Here is a 15,293-nt window from a genome sequence, read left to right as displayed (position 1 = left end):
AAGTCATGCGAGTTACTCTTCAGTGGCCAGCAAAGCATGCGGTGACCCCTTCCTTCACCTCAAATGATTACCGCCAAGTCGCCTCGGGCCGAATGGGCGCGTGCTCTGAATTGCACTAATTCTTTTCAGCGCAGCGATGAAAATCTGCCTGCCTATTAACCCCCGCCCTGTATTTGAAGGACGCAGCGCTCGGCACCCGGGCCAGAAGGACGTCTTTTGGAAGGCCATCTTCGCCGTATTCAAAGAGCAAAGACCCAACATCGTCGATACAGACCCTTCATTGTGGACAATGATGCTGCTGGGGGTTTTTTCATTGAGAGGATGCTCACTTCCTGTTTGAAAGCTGCAAATTGCTGAAGAGCTGCAAAAGTCATGCGAGTTACTCTTCAGTGGCCAGCAAAGCATGCGGTGACCCCTTCCTTCACCTCAAATGATTACCGCCAAGTCGCCTCGGGCCGAATGGGCGCGTGCTCTGAATTGCACTAATTCTTTTCAGCGCAGCGATGAAAATCTGCCTGCCTATTAACCCCCGCCCTGTATTTGAAGGACGCAGCGCTCGGCACCCGGGCCAGAAGGACGTCTTTTGGAAGGCCATCTTCGCCGTATTCAAAGAGCAAAGACCCAACATCGTCGGTGCAGACCCTTCATTGTGGACAATGATGCTGCTGGGGTTTTTTTCATTGAGAGGATTCTCACTTCCTGTTTGAAAGCTGCAAATTGCTGAAGAGCTGCAAAAGTCATGCGAGTTACTCTTCAGTGGCCAGCAAAGCATGCGGTGACCCCTTCCTTCACCTCAAATGATTACCGCCAAGTCGCCTCGGGCCGAATGGGCGCGTGCTCTGAATTGCACTAATTCTTTTCAGCGCAGCGATGAAAATCTGCCTGCCTATTAACCCCCGCCCTGTATTTGAAGGACGCAGCGCTCGGCACCCGGGCCAGAAGGACGTCTTTTGGAAGGCCATCTTCGCCGTATTCAAAGAGCAAAGACCCAACATCGTCGGTGCAGACCCTTCATTGTGGACAATGATGCTGCTGGGGGTTTTTTCATTGAGAGGATGCTCACTTCCTGTTTGAAAGCTGCAAATTGCTGAAGAGCTGCAAAAGTCATGCGAGTTACTCTTCAGTGGCCAGCAAAGCATGCGGTGACCCCTTCCTTCACCTCAAATGATTACCGCCAAGTCGCCTCGGGCCGAATGGGCGCGTGCTCTGAATTGCACTAATTCTTTTCAGCGCAGCGATGAAAATCTGCCTGCCTATTAACCCCCGCCCTGTATTTGAAGGACGCAGCGCTCGGCACCCGGGCCAGAAGGACGTCTTTTGGAAGGCCATCTTCGCCGTATTCAAAGAGCAAAGACCCAACATCGTCGGTGCAGACCCTTCATTGTGGACAATGATGCTGCTGGGGTTTTTTTCATTGAGAGGATTCTCACTTCCTGTTTGAAAGCTGCAAATTGCTGAAGAGCTGCAAAAGTCATGCGAGTTACTCTTCAGTGGCCAGCAAAGCATGCGGTGACCCCTTCCTTCACCTCAAATGATTACCGCCAAGTCGCCTCGGGCCGAATGGGCACGTGCTCTGAATTGCACTAATTCTTTTCAGCGCAGCGATGAAAATCTGCCTGCCTATTAACCCCCGCCCTGTATTTGAAGGACGCAGCGCTCGGCACCCGGGCCAGAAGGACGTCTTTTGGAAGGCCATCTTCGCCGTATTCAAAGAGCAAAGACCCAACATCGTCGGTGCAGACCCTTCATTGTGGACAATGATGCTGCTGGGGTTTTTTTCATTGAGAGGATTCTCACTTCCTGTTTGAAAGCTGCAAATTGCTGAAGAGCTGCAAAAGTCATGCGAGTTACTCTTCAGTGGCCAGCAAAGCATGCGGTGACCCCTTCCTTCACCTCAAATGATTACCGCCAAGTCGCCTCGGGCCGAATGGGCGCGTGCTCTGAATTGCACTAATTCTTTTCAGCGCAGCGATGAAAATCTGCCTGCCTATTAACCCCCGCCCTGTATTTGAAGGACACAGAGCTCGTCACCCGGGCCAGAAGGACGTCTTTTGGAAGGCCATCTTCGCTGTATGCAAAGAGCAAAGACCCAACATCGCCGGTGCAGACCCTTCATTGTGGACAATGATGCTGCTGGGGTTTTTTTCATTGAGAGGATTCTCACTTCCTGTTTGAAAGCTGCAAATTGCTGAAGAGCTGCAAAAGTCATGCGAGTTACTCTTCAGTGGCCAGCAAAGCATGCGGTGACCCCTTCCTTCACCTCAAATGATTACCGCCAAGTCGCCTCGGGCCGAATGGGCGCGTGCTCTGAATTGCACTAATTCTTTTCAGCGCAGCGATGAAAATCTGCCTGCCTATTAACCCCCGCCCTGTATTTGAAGGACGCAGAGCTCGTCACCCGGGCCAGAAGGACGTCTTTTGGAAGGCCATCTTCGCCGTATTCAAAGAGCAAAGACCCAACATCGCCGGTGCAGACCCTTCATTGTGGACAATGATGCTGCTGGGGTTTTTTTCATTGAGAGGATTCTCACTTCCTGTTTGAAAGCTGCAAATTGCTGAAGAGCTGCAAAAGTCATGCGAGTTACTCTTCAGTGGCCAGCAAAGCATGCGGTGACCCCTTCCTTCACCTCAAATGATTACCGCCAAGTCGCCTCGGGCCGAATGGGCACGTGCTCTGAATTGCACTAATTCTTTTCAGCGCAGCGATGAAAATCTGCCTGCCTATTAACCCCCGCCCTGTATTTGAAGGACGCAGAGCTCGTCACCCGGGCCAGAAGGACGTCTTTTGGAAGGCCATCTTCGCCGTATTCAAAGAGCAAAGACCCAACATCGCCGGTGCAGACCCTTCATTGTGGACAATGATGCTGCTGGGGTTTTTTTCATTGAGAGGATTCTCACTTCCTGTTTGAAAGCTGCAAATTGCTGAAGAGCTGCAAAAGTCATGCGAGTTACTCTTCAGTGGCCAGCAAAGCATGCGGTGACCCCTTCCTTCACCTCAAATGATTACCGCCAAGTCGCCTCGGGCCGAATGGGCACGTGCTCTGAATTGCACTAATTCTTTTCAGCGCAGCGATGAAAATCTGCCTGCCTATTAACCCCCGCCCTGTATTTGAAGGACGCAGAGCTCGTCACCCGGGCCAGAAGGACGTCTTTTGGAAGGCCATCTTCGCAGTATGCAAAGAGCAAAGACCCAACATCGCCGGTGCAGACCCTTCATTGTGGACAATGATGCTGCTGGGGTTTTTTTCATTGAGAGGATTCTCACTTCCTGTTTGAAAGCTGCAAATTGCTGAAGAGCTGCAAAAGTCATGCGAGTTACTCTTCAGTGGCCAGCAAAGCATGCGGTGACCCCTTCCTTCACCTCAAATGATTACCGCCAAGTCGCCTCGGGCCGAATGGGCGCGTGCTCTGAATTGCACTAATTCTTTTCAGCGCAGCGATGAAAATCTGCCTGCCTATTAACCCCCGCCCTGTATTTGAAGGACGCAGCGCTCGGCACCCGGGCCAGAAGGACGTCTTTTGGAAGGCCATCTTCGCCGTATTCAAAGAGCAAAGACCCAACATCGTCGGTGCAGACCCTTCATTGTGGACAATGATGCTGCTGGGGGTTTTTTCATTGAGAGGATGCTCACTTCCTGTTTGAAAGCTGCAAATTGCTGAAGAGCTGCAAAAGTCATGCGAGTTACTCTTCAGTGGCCAGCAAAGCATGCGGTGACCCCTTCCTTCACCTCAAATGATTACCGCCAAGTCGCCTCGGGCCGAATGGGCGCGTGCTCTGAATTGCACTAATTCTTTTCAGCGCAGCGATGAAAATCTGCCTGCCTATTAACCCCCGCCCTGTATTTGAAGGACGCAGCGCTCGGCACCCGGGCCAGAAGGACGTCTTTTGGAAGGCCATCTTCGCCGTATTCAAAGAGCAAAGACCCAACATCGTCGGTGCAGACCCTTCATTGTGGACAATGATGCTGCTGGGGTTTTTTTCATTGAGAGGATTCTCACTTCCTGTTTGAAAGCTGCAAATTGCTGAAGAGCTGCAAAAGTCATGCGAGTTACTCTTCAGTGGCCAGCAAAGCATGCGGTGACCCCTTCCTTCACCTCAAATGATTACCGCCAAGTCGCCTCGGGCCGAATGGGCGCGTGCTCTGAATTGCACTAATTCTTTTCAGCGCAGCGATGAAAATCTGCCTGCCTATTAACCCCCGCCCTGTATTTGAAGGACGCAGCGCTCGGCACCCGGGCCAGAAGGACGTCTTTTGGAAGGCCATCTTCGCCGTATTCAAAGAGCAAAGACCCAACATCGTCGGTGCAGACCCTTCATTGTGGACAATGATGCTGCTGGGGGTTTTTTCATTGAGAGGATGCTCACTTCCTGTTTGAAAGCTGCAAATTGCTGAAGAGCTGCAAAAGTCATGCGAGTTACTCTTCAGTGGCCAGCAAAGCATGCGGTGACCCCTTCCTTCACCTCAAATGATTACCGCCAAGTCGCCTCGGGCCGAATGGGCGCGTGCTCTGAATTGCACTAATTCTTTTCAGCGCAGCGATGAAAATCTGCCTGCCTATTAACCCCCGCCCTGTATTTGAAGGACGCAGCGCTCGGCACCCGGGCCAGAAGGACGTCTTTTAGAAGGCCATCTTCGCCGTATTCAAAGAGCAAAGACCCAACATCGTCGGTGCAGACCCTTCATTGTGGACAATGATGCTGCTGGGGTTTTTTTCATTGAGAGGATTCTCACTTCCTGTTTGAAAGCTGCAAATTGCTGAAGAGCTGCAAAAGTCATGCGAGTTACTCTTCAGTGGCCAGCAAAGCATGCGGTGACCCCTTCCTTCACCTCAAATGATTACCGCCAAGTCGCCTCGGGCCGAATGGGCGCGTGCTCTGAATTGCACTAATTCTTTTCAGCGCAGCGATGAAAATCTGCCTGCCTATTAACCCCCGCCCTGTATTTGAAGGACGCAGCGCTCGGCACCCGGGCCAGAAGGACGTCTTTTGGAAGGCCATCTTCGCCGTATTCAAAGAGCAAAGACCCAACATCGTCGGTGCAGACCCTTCATTGTGGACAATGATGCTGCTGGGGGTTTTTTCATTGAGAGGATGCTCACTTCCTGTTTGAAAGCTGCAAATTGCTGAAGAGCTGCAAAAGTCATGCGAGTTACTCTTCAGTGGCCAGCAAAGCATGCGGTGACCCCTTCCTTCACCTCAAATGATTACCGCCAAGTCGCCTCGGGCCGAATGGGCGCGTGCTCTGAATTGCACTAATTCTTTTCAGCGCAGCGATGAAAATCTGCCTGCCTATTAACCCCCGCCCTGTATTTGAAGGACGCAGCGCTCGGCACCCGGGCCAGAAGGACGTCTTTTGGAAGGCCATCTTCGCCGTATTCAAAGAGCAAAGACCCAACATCGTCGGTGCAGACCCTTCATTGTGGACAATGATGCTGCTGGGGTTTTTTTCATTGAGAGGATTCTCACTTCCTGTTTGAAAGCTGCAAATTGCTGAAGAGCTGCAAAAGTCATGCGAGTTACTCTTCAGTGGCCAGCAAAGCATGCGGTGACCCCTTCCTTCACCTCAAATGATTACCGCCAAGTCGCCTCGGGCCGAATGGGCACGTGCTCTGAATTGCACTAATTCTTTTCAGCGCAGCGATGAAAATCTGCCTGCCTATTAACCCCCGCCCTGTATTTGAAGGACGCAGCGCTCGGCACCCGGGCCAGAAGGACGTCTTTTGGAAGGCCATCTTCGCCGTATTCAAAGAGCAAAGACCCAACATCGTCGGTGCAGACCCTTCATTGTGGACAATGATGCTGCTGGGGTTTTTTTCATTGAGAGGATTCTCACTTCCTGTTTGAAAGCTGCAAATTGCTGAAGAGCTGCAAAAGTCATGCGAGTTACTCTTCAGTGGCCAGCAAAGCATGCGGTGACCCCTTCCTTCACCTCAAATGATTACCGCCAAGTCGCCTCGGGCCGAATGGGCGCGTGCTCTGAATTGCACTAATTCTTTTCAGCGCAGCGATGAAAATCTGCCTGCCTATTAACCCCCGCCCTGTATTTGAAGGACACAGAGCTCGTCACCCGGGCCAGAAGGACGTCTTTTGGAAGGCCATCTTCGCTGTATGCAAAGAGCAAAGACCCAACATCGCCGGTGCAGACCCTTCATTGTGGACAATGATGCTGCTGGGGTTTTTTTCATTGAGAGGATTCTCACTTCCTGTTTGAAAGCTGCAAATTGCTGAAGAGCTGCAAAAGTCATGCGAGTTACTCTTCAGTGGCCAGCAAAGCATGCGGTGACCCCTTCCTTCACCTCAAATGATTACCGCCAAGTCGCCTCGGGCCGAATGGGCGCGTGCTCTGAATTGCACTAATTCTTTTCAGCGCAGCGATGAAAATCTGCCTGCCTATTAACCCCCGCCCTGTATTTGAAGGACGCAGAGCTCGTCACCCGGGCCAGAAGGACGTCTTTTGGAAGGCCATCTTCGCCGTATTCAAAGAGCAAAGACCCAACATCGCCGGTGCAGACCCTTCATTGTGGACAATGATGCTGCTGGGGTTTTTTTCATTGAGAGGATTCTCACTTCCTGTTTGAAAGCTGCAAATTGCTGAAGAGCTGCAAAAGTCATGCGAGTTACTCTTCAGTGGCCAGCAAAGCATGCGGTGACCCCTTCCTTCACCTCAAATGATTACCGCCAAGTCGCCTCGGGCCGAATGGGCACGTGCTCTGAATTGCACTAATTCTTTTCAGCGCAGCGATGAAAATCTGCCTGCCTATTAACCCCCGCCCTGTATTTGAAGGACGCAGAGCTCGTCACCCGGGCCAGAAGGACGTCTTTTGGAAGGCCATCTTCGCAGTATGCAAAGAGCAAAGACCCAACATCGCCGGTGCAGACCCTTCATTGTGGACAATGATGCTGCTGGGGTTTTTTTCATTGAGAGGATTCTCACTTCCTGTTTGAAAGCTGCAAATTGCTGAAGAGCTGCAAAAGTCATGCGAGTTACTCTTCAGTGGCCAGCAAAGCATGCGGTGACCCCTTCCTTCACCTCAAATGATTACCGCCAAGTCGCCTCGGGCCGAATGGGCGCGTGCTCTGAATTGCACTAATTCTTTTCAGCGCAGCGATGAAAATCTGCCTGCCTATTAACCCCCGCCCTGTATTTGAAGGACGCAGCGCTCGGCACCCGGGCCAGAAGGACGTCTTTTGGAAGGCCATCTTCGCCGTATTCAAAGAGCAAAGACCCAACATCGTCGGTGCAGACCCTTCATTGTGGACAATGATGCTGCTGGGGGTTTTTTCATTGAGAGGATGCTCACTTCCTGTTTGAAAGCTGCAAATTGCTGAAGAGCTGCAAAAGTCATGCGAGTTACTCTTCAGTGGCCAGCAAAGCATGCGGTGACCCCTTCCTTCACCTCAAATGATTACCGCCAAGTCGCCTCGGGCCGAATGGGCGCGTGCTCTGAATTGCACTAATTCTTTTCAGCGCAGCGATGAAAATCTGCCTGCCTATTAACCCCCGCCCTGTATTTGAAGGACGCAGCGCTCGGCACCCGGGCCAGAAGGACGTCTTTTGGAAGGCCATCTTCGCCGTATTCAAAGAGCAAAGACCCAACATCGTCGGTGCAGACCCTTCATTGTGGACAATGATGCTGCTGGGGTTTTTTTCATTGAGAGGATTCTCACTTCCTGTTTGAAAGCTGCAAATTGCTGAAGAGCTGCAAAAGTCATGCGAGTTACTCTTCAGTGGCCAGCAAAGCATGCGGTGACCCCTTCCTTCACCTCAAATGATTACCGCCAAGTCGCCTCGGGCCGAATGGGCGCGTGCTCTGAATTGCACTAATTCTTTTCAGCGCAGCGATGAAAATCTGCCTGCCTATTAACCCCCGCCCTGTATTTGAAGGACGCAGCGCTCGGCACCCGGGCCAGAAGGACGTCTTTTGGAAGGCCATCTTCGCCGTATTCAAAGAGCAAAGACCCAACATCGTCGGTGCAGACCCTTCATTGTGGACAATGATGCTGCTGGGGGTTTTTTCATTGAGAGGATGCTCACTTCCTGTTTGAAAGCTGCAAATTGCTGAAGAGCTGCAAAAGTCATGCGAGTTACTCTTCAGTGGCCAGCAAAGCATGCGGTGACCCCTTCCTTCACCTCAAATGATTACCGCCAAGTCGCCTCGGGCCGAATGGGCGCGTGCTCTGAATTGCACTAATTCTTTTCAGCGCAGCGATGAAAATCTGCCTGCCTATTAACCCCCGCCCTGTATTTGAAGGACGCAGCGCTCGGCACCCGGGCCAGAAGGACGTCTTTTGGAAGGCCATCTTCGCCGTATTCAAAGAGCAAAGACCCAACATCGTCGGTGCAGACCCTTCATTGTGGACAATGATGCTGCTGGGGTTTTTTTCATTGAGAGGATTCTCACTTCCTGTTTGAAAGCTGCAAATTGCTGAAGAGCTGCAAAAGTCATGCGAGTTACTCTTCAGTGGCCAGCAAAGCATGCGGTGACCCCTTCCTTCACCTCAAATGATTACCGCCAAGTCGCCTCGGGCCGAATGGGCGCGTGCTCTGAATTGCACTAATTCTTTTCAGCGCAGCGATGAAAATCTGCCTGCCTATTAACCCCCGCCCTGTATTTGAAGGACGCAGCGCTCGGCACCCGGGCCAGAAGGACGTCTTTTGGAAGGCCATCTTCGCCGTATTCAAAGAGCAAAGACCCAACATCGTCGGTGCAGACCCTTCATTGTGGACAATGATGCTGCTGGGGGTTTTTTCATTGAGAGGATGCTCACTTCCTGTTTGAAAGCTGCAAATTGCTGAAGAGCTGCAAAAGTCATGCGAGTTACTCTTCAGTGGCCAGCAAAGCATGCGGTGACCCCTTCCTTCACCTCAAATGATTACCGCCAAGTCGCCTCGGGCCGAATGGGCGCGTGCTCTGAATTGCACTAATTCTTTTCAGCGCAGCGATGAAAATCTGCCTGCCTATTAACCCCCGCCCTGTATTTGAAGGACGCAGCGCTCGGCACCCGGGCCAGAAGGACGTCTTTTGGAAGGCCATCTTCGCCGTATTCAAAGAGCAAAGACCCAACATCGTCGGTGCAGACCCTTCATTGTGGACAATGATGCTGCTGGGGTTTTTTTCATTGAGAGGATTCTCACTTCCTGTTTGAAAGCTGCAAATTGCTGAAGAGCTGCAAAAGTCATGCGAGTTACTCTTCAGTGGCCAGCAAAGCATGCGGTGACCCCTTCCTTCACCTCAAATGATTACCGCCAAGTCGCCTCGGGCCGAATGGGCACGTGCTCTGAATTGCACTAATTCTTTTCAGCGCAGCGATGAAAATCTGCCTGCCTATTAACCCCCGCCCTGTATTTGAAGGACGCAGCGCTCGGCACCCGGGCCAGAAGGACGTCTTTTGGAAGGCCATCTTCGCCGTATTCAAAGAGCAAAGACCCAACATCGTCGGTGCAGACCCTTCATTGTGGACAATGATGCTGCTGGGGTTTTTTTCATTGAGAGGATTCTCACTTCCTGTTTGAAAGCTGCAAATTGCTGAAGAGCTGCAAAAGTCATGCGAGTTACTCTTCAGTGGCCAGCAAAGCATGCGGTGACCCCTTCCTTCACCTCAAATGATTACCGCCAAGTCGCCTCGGGCCGAATGGGCGCGTGCTCTGAATTGCACTAATTCTTTTCAGCGCAGCGATGAAAATCTGCCTGCCTATTAACCCCCGCCCTGTATTTGAAGGACACAGAGCTCGTCACCCGGGCCAGAAGGACGTCTTTTGGAAGGCCATCTTCGCTGTATGCAAAGAGCAAAGACCCAACATCGCCGGTGCAGACCCTTCATTGTGGACAATGATGCTGCTGGGGTTTTTTTCATTGAGAGGATTCTCACTTCCTGTTTGAAAGCTGCAAATTGCTGAAGAGCTGCAAAAGTCATGCGAGTTACTCTTCAGTGGCCAGCAAAGCATGCGGTGACCCCTTCCTTCACCTCAAATGATTACCGCCAAGTCGCCTCGGGCCGAATGGGCGCGTGCTCTGAATTGCACTAATTCTTTTCAGCGCAGCGATGAAAATCTGCCTGCCTATTAACCCCCGCCCTGTATTTGAAGGACGCAGAGCTCGTCACCCGGGCCAGAAGGACGTCTTTTGGAAGGCCATCTTCGCCGTATTCAAAGAGCAAAGACCCAACATCGCCGGTGCAGACCCTTCATTGTGGACAATGATGCTGCTGGGGTTTTTTTCATTGAGAGGATTCTCACTTCCTGTTTGAAAGCTGCAAATTGCTGAAGAGCTGCAAAAGTCATGCGAGTTACTCTTCAGTGGCCAGCAAAGCATGCGGTGACCCCTTCCTTCACCTCAAATGATTACCGCCAAGTCGCCTCGGGCCGAATGGGCACGTGCTCTGAATTGCACTAATTCTTTTCAGCGCAGCGATGAAAATCTGCCTGCCTATTAACCCCCGCCCTGTATTTGAAGGACGCAGAGCTCGTCACCCGGGCCAGAAGGACGTCTTTTGGAAGGCCATCTTCGCCGTATTCAAAGAGCAAAGACCCAACATCGCCGGTGCAGACCCTTCATTGTGGACAATGATGCTGCTGGGGTTTTTTTCATTGAGAGGATTCTCACTTCCTGTTTGAAAGCTGCAAATTGCTGAAGAGCTGCAAAAGTCATGCGAGTTACTCTTCAGTGGCCAGCAAAGCATGCGGTGACCCCTTCCTTCACCTCAAATGATTACCGCCAAGTCGCCTCGGGCCGAATGGGCACGTGCTCTGAATTGCACTAATTCTTTTCAGCGCAGCGATGAAAATCTGCCTGCCTATTAACCCCCGCCCTGTATTTGAAGGACGCAGAGCTCGTCACCCGGGCCAGAAGGACGTCTTTTGGAAGGCCATCTTCGCAGTATGCAAAGAGCAAAGACCCAACATCGCCGGTGCAGACCCTTCATTGTGGACAATGATGCTGCTGGGGTTTTTTTCATTGAGAGGATTCTCACTTCCTGTTTGAAAGCTGCAAATTGCTGAAGAGCTGCAAAAGTCATGCGAGTTACTCTTCAGTGGCCAGCAAAGCATGCGGTGACCCCTTCCTTCACCTCAAATGATTACCGCCAAGTCGCCTCGGGCCGAATGGGCGCGTGCTCTGAATTGCACTAATTCTTTTCAGCGCAGCGATGAAAATCTGCCTGCCTATTAACCCCCGCCCTGTATTTGAAGGACGCAGCGCTCGGCACCCGGGCCAGAAGGACGTCTTTTGGAAGGCCATCTTCGCCGTATTCAAAGAGCAAAGACCCAACATCGTCGGTGCAGACCCTTCATTGTGGACAATGATGCTGCTGGGGGTTTTTTCATTGAGAGGATTCTCACTTCCTGTTTGAAAGCTGCAAATTGCTGAAGAGCTGCAAAAGTCATGCGAGTTACTCTTCAGTGGCCAGCAAAGCATGCGGTGACCCCTTCCTTCACCTCAAATGATTACCGCCAAGTCGCCTCGGGCCGAATGGGCGCGTGCTCTGAATTGCACTAATTCTTTTCAGCGCAGCGATGAAAATCTGCCTGCCTATTAACCCCCGCCCTGTATTTGAAGGACGCAGCGCTCGGCACCCGGGCCAGAAGGACGTCTTTTGGAAGGCCATCTTCGCCGTATTCAAAGAGCAAAGACCCAACATCGTCGGTGCAGACCCTTCATTGTGGACAATGATGCTGCTGGGGGTTTTTTCATTGAGAGGATGCTCACTTCCTGTTTGAAAGCTGCAAATTGCTGAAGAGCTGCAAAAGTCATGCGAGTTACTCTTCAGTGGCCAGCAAAGCATGCGGTGACCCCTTCCTTCACCTCAAATGATTACCGCCAAGTCGCCTCGGGCCGAATGGGCGCGTGCTCTGAATTGCACTAATTCTTTTCAGCGCAGCGATGAAAATCTGCCTGCCTATTAACCCCCGCCCTGTATTTGAAGGACGCAGCGCTCGGCACCCGGGCCAGAAGGACGTCTTTTGGAAGGCCATCTTCGCCATATTCAAAGAGCAAAGACCCAACATCGTCGGTGCAGACCCTTCATTGTGGACAATGATGCTGCTGGGGTTTTTTTCATTGAGAGGATTCTCACTTCCTGTTTGAAAGCTGCAAATTGCTGAAGAGCTGCAAAAGTCATGCGAGTTACTCTTCAGTGGCCAGCAAAGCATGCGGTGACCCCTTCCTTCACCTCAAATGATTACCGCCAAGTCGCCTCGGGCCGAATGGGCGCGTGCTCTGAATTGCACTAATTCTTTTCAGCGCAGCGATGAAAATCTGCCTGCCTATTAACCCCCGCCCTGTATTTGAAGGACGCAGCGCTCGGCACCCGGGCCAGAAGGACGTCTTTTGGAAGGCCATCTTCGCCGTATTCAAAGAGCAAAGACCCAACATCGTCGGTGCAGACCCTTCATTGTGGACAATGATGCTGCTGGGGGTTTTTTCATTGAGAGGATGCTCACTTCCTGTTTGAAAGCTGCAAATTGCTGAAGAGCTGCAAAAGTCATGCGAGTTACTCTTCAGTGGCCAGCAAAGCATGCGGTGACCCCTTCCTTCACCTCAAATGATTACCGCCAAGTCGCCTCGGGCCGAATGGGCGCGTGCTCTGAATTGCACTAATTCTTTTCAGCGCAGCGATGAAAATCTGCCTGCCTATTAACCCCCGCCCTGTATTTGAAGGACGCAGCGCTCGGCACCCGGGCCAGAAGGACGTCTTTTGGAAGGCCATCTTCGCCGTATTCAAAGAGCAAAGACCCAACATCGTCGGTGCAGACCCTTCATTGTGGACAATGATGCTGCTGGGGTTTTTTTCATTGAGAGGATTCTCACTTCCTGTTTGAAAGCTGCAAATTGCTGAAGAGCTGCAAAAGTCATGCGAGTTACTCTTCAGTGGCCAGCAAAGCATGCGGTGACCCCTTCCTTCACCTCAAATGATTACCGCCAAGTCGCCTCGGGCCGAATGGGCACGTGCTCTGAATTGCACTAATTCTTTTCAGCGCAGCGATGAAAATCTGCCTGCCTATTAACCCCCGCCCTGTATTTGAAGGACGCAGCGCTCGGCACCCGGGCCAGAAGGACGTCTTTTGGAAGGCCATCTTCGCCGTATTCAAAGAGCAAAGACCCAACATCGTCGGTGCAGACCCTTCATTGTGGACAATGATGCTGCTGGGGTTTTTTTCATTGAGAGGATTCTCACTTCCTGTTTGAAAGCTGCAAATTGCTGAAGAGCTGCAAAAGTCATGCGAGTTACTCTTCAGTGGCCAGCAAAGCATGCGGTGACCCCTTCCTTCACCTCAAATGATTACCGCCAAGTCGCCTCGGGCCGAATGGGCGCGTGCTCTGAATTGCACTAATTCTTTTCAGCGCAGCGATGAAAATCTGCCTGCCTATTAACCCCCGCCCTGTATTTGAAGGACACAGAGCTCGTCACCCGGGCCAGAAGGACGTCTTTTGGAAGGCCATCTTCGCTGTATGCAAAGAGCAAAGACCCAACATCGCCGGTGCAGACCCTTCATTGTGGACAATGATGCTGCTGGGGTTTTTTTCATTGAGAGGATTCTCACTTCCTGTTTGAAAGCTGCAAATTGCTGAAGAGCTGCAAAAGTCATGCGAGTTACTCTTCAGTGGCCAGCAAAGCATGCGGTGACCCCTTCCTTCACCTCAAATGATTACCGCCAAGTCGCCTCGGGCCGAATGGGCGCGTGCTCTGAATTGCACTAATTCTTTTCAGCGCAGCGATGAAAATCTGCCTGCCTATTAACCCCCGCCCTGTATTTGAAGGACGCAGAGCTCGTCACCCGGGCCAGAAGGACGTCTTTTGGAAGGCCATCTTCGCAGTATGCAAAGAGCAAAGACCCAACATCGCCGGTGCAGACCCTTCATTGTGGACAATGATGCTGCTGGGGTTTTTTTCATTGAGAGGATTCTCACTTCCTGTTTGAAAGCTGCAAATTGCTGAAGAGCTGCAAAAGTCATGCGAGTTACTCTTCAGTGGCCAGCAAAGCATGCGGTGACCCCTTCCTTCACCTCAAATGATTACCGCCAAGTCGCCTCGGGCCGAATGGGCGCGTGCTCTGAATTGCACTAATTCTTTTCAGCGCAGCGATGAAAATCTGCCTGCCTATTAACCCCCGCCCTGTATTTGAAGGACGCAGCGCTCGGCACCCGGGCCAGAAGGACGTCTTTTGGAAGGCCATCTTCGCCGTATTCAAAGAGCAAAGACCCAACATCGTCGGTGCAGACCCTTCATTGTGGACAATGATGCTGCTGGGGGTTTTTTCATTGAGAGGATTCTCACTTCCTGTTTGAAAGCTGCAAATTGCTGAAGAGCTGCAAAAGTCATGCGAGTTACTCTTCAGTGGCCAGCAAAGCATGCGGTGACCCCTTCCTTCACCTCAAATGATTACCGCCAAGTCGCCTCGGGCCGAATGGGCGCGTGCTCTGAATTGCACTAATTCTTTTCAGCGCAGCGATGAAAATCTGCCTGCCTATTAACCCCCGCCCTGTATTTGAAGGACGCAGCGCTCGGCACCCGGGCCAGAAGGACGTCTTTTGGAAGGCCATCTTCGCCGTATTCAAAGAGCAAAGACCCAACATCGTCGGTGCAGACCCTTCATTGTGGACAATGATGCTGCTGGGGGTTTTTTCATTGAGAGGATGCTCACTTCCTGTTTGAAAGCTGCAAATTGCTGAAGAGCTGCAAAAGTCATGCGAGTTACTCTTCAGTGGCCAGCAAAGCATGCGGTGACCCCTTCCTTCACCTCAAATGATTACCGCCAAGTCGCCTCGGGCCGAATGGGCGCGTGCTCTGAATTGCACTAATTCTTTTCAGCGCAGCGATGAAAATCTGCCTGCCTATTAACCCCCGCCCTGTATTTGAAGGACGCAGCGCTCGGCACCCGGGCCAGAAGGACGTCTTTTGGAAGGCCATCTTCGCCGTATTCAAAGAGCAAAGACCCAACATCGTCGGTGCAGACCCTTCATTGTGGACAATGATGCTGCTGGGGTTTTTTTCATTGAGAGGATTCTCACTTCCTGTTTGAAAGCTGCAAATTGCTGAAGAGCTGCAAAAGTCATGCGAGTTACTCTTCAGTGGCCAGCAAAGCATGCGGTGACCCCTTCCTTCACCTCAAATGATTACCGCCAAGTCGCCTCGGGCCGAATGGGCGCGTGCTCTGAATTGCACTAATTCTTTTCAGCGCAGCGATGAAAATCTGCCTGCCTATTAACCCCCGCCCTGTATTTGAAGGACGCAGCGCTCGGCACCCGGGCCAGAAGGACGTCTTTTGGAAGGCCATCTTCGCCGTATTCAAAGA

The sequence above is a fragment of the Rhamphochromis longiceps genome, linkage group LG8, assembly GCF_057381845.1.
Source record: "Rhamphochromis longiceps isolate RC_006_pf linkage group LG8, R_longiceps_female_GT1.1, whole genome shotgun sequence".
Lineage (NCBI taxonomy): Eukaryota > Metazoa > Chordata > Actinopteri > Cichliformes > Cichlidae > Rhamphochromis > Rhamphochromis longiceps.
Note: the sequence above shows the minus strand (reverse complement) of the source record.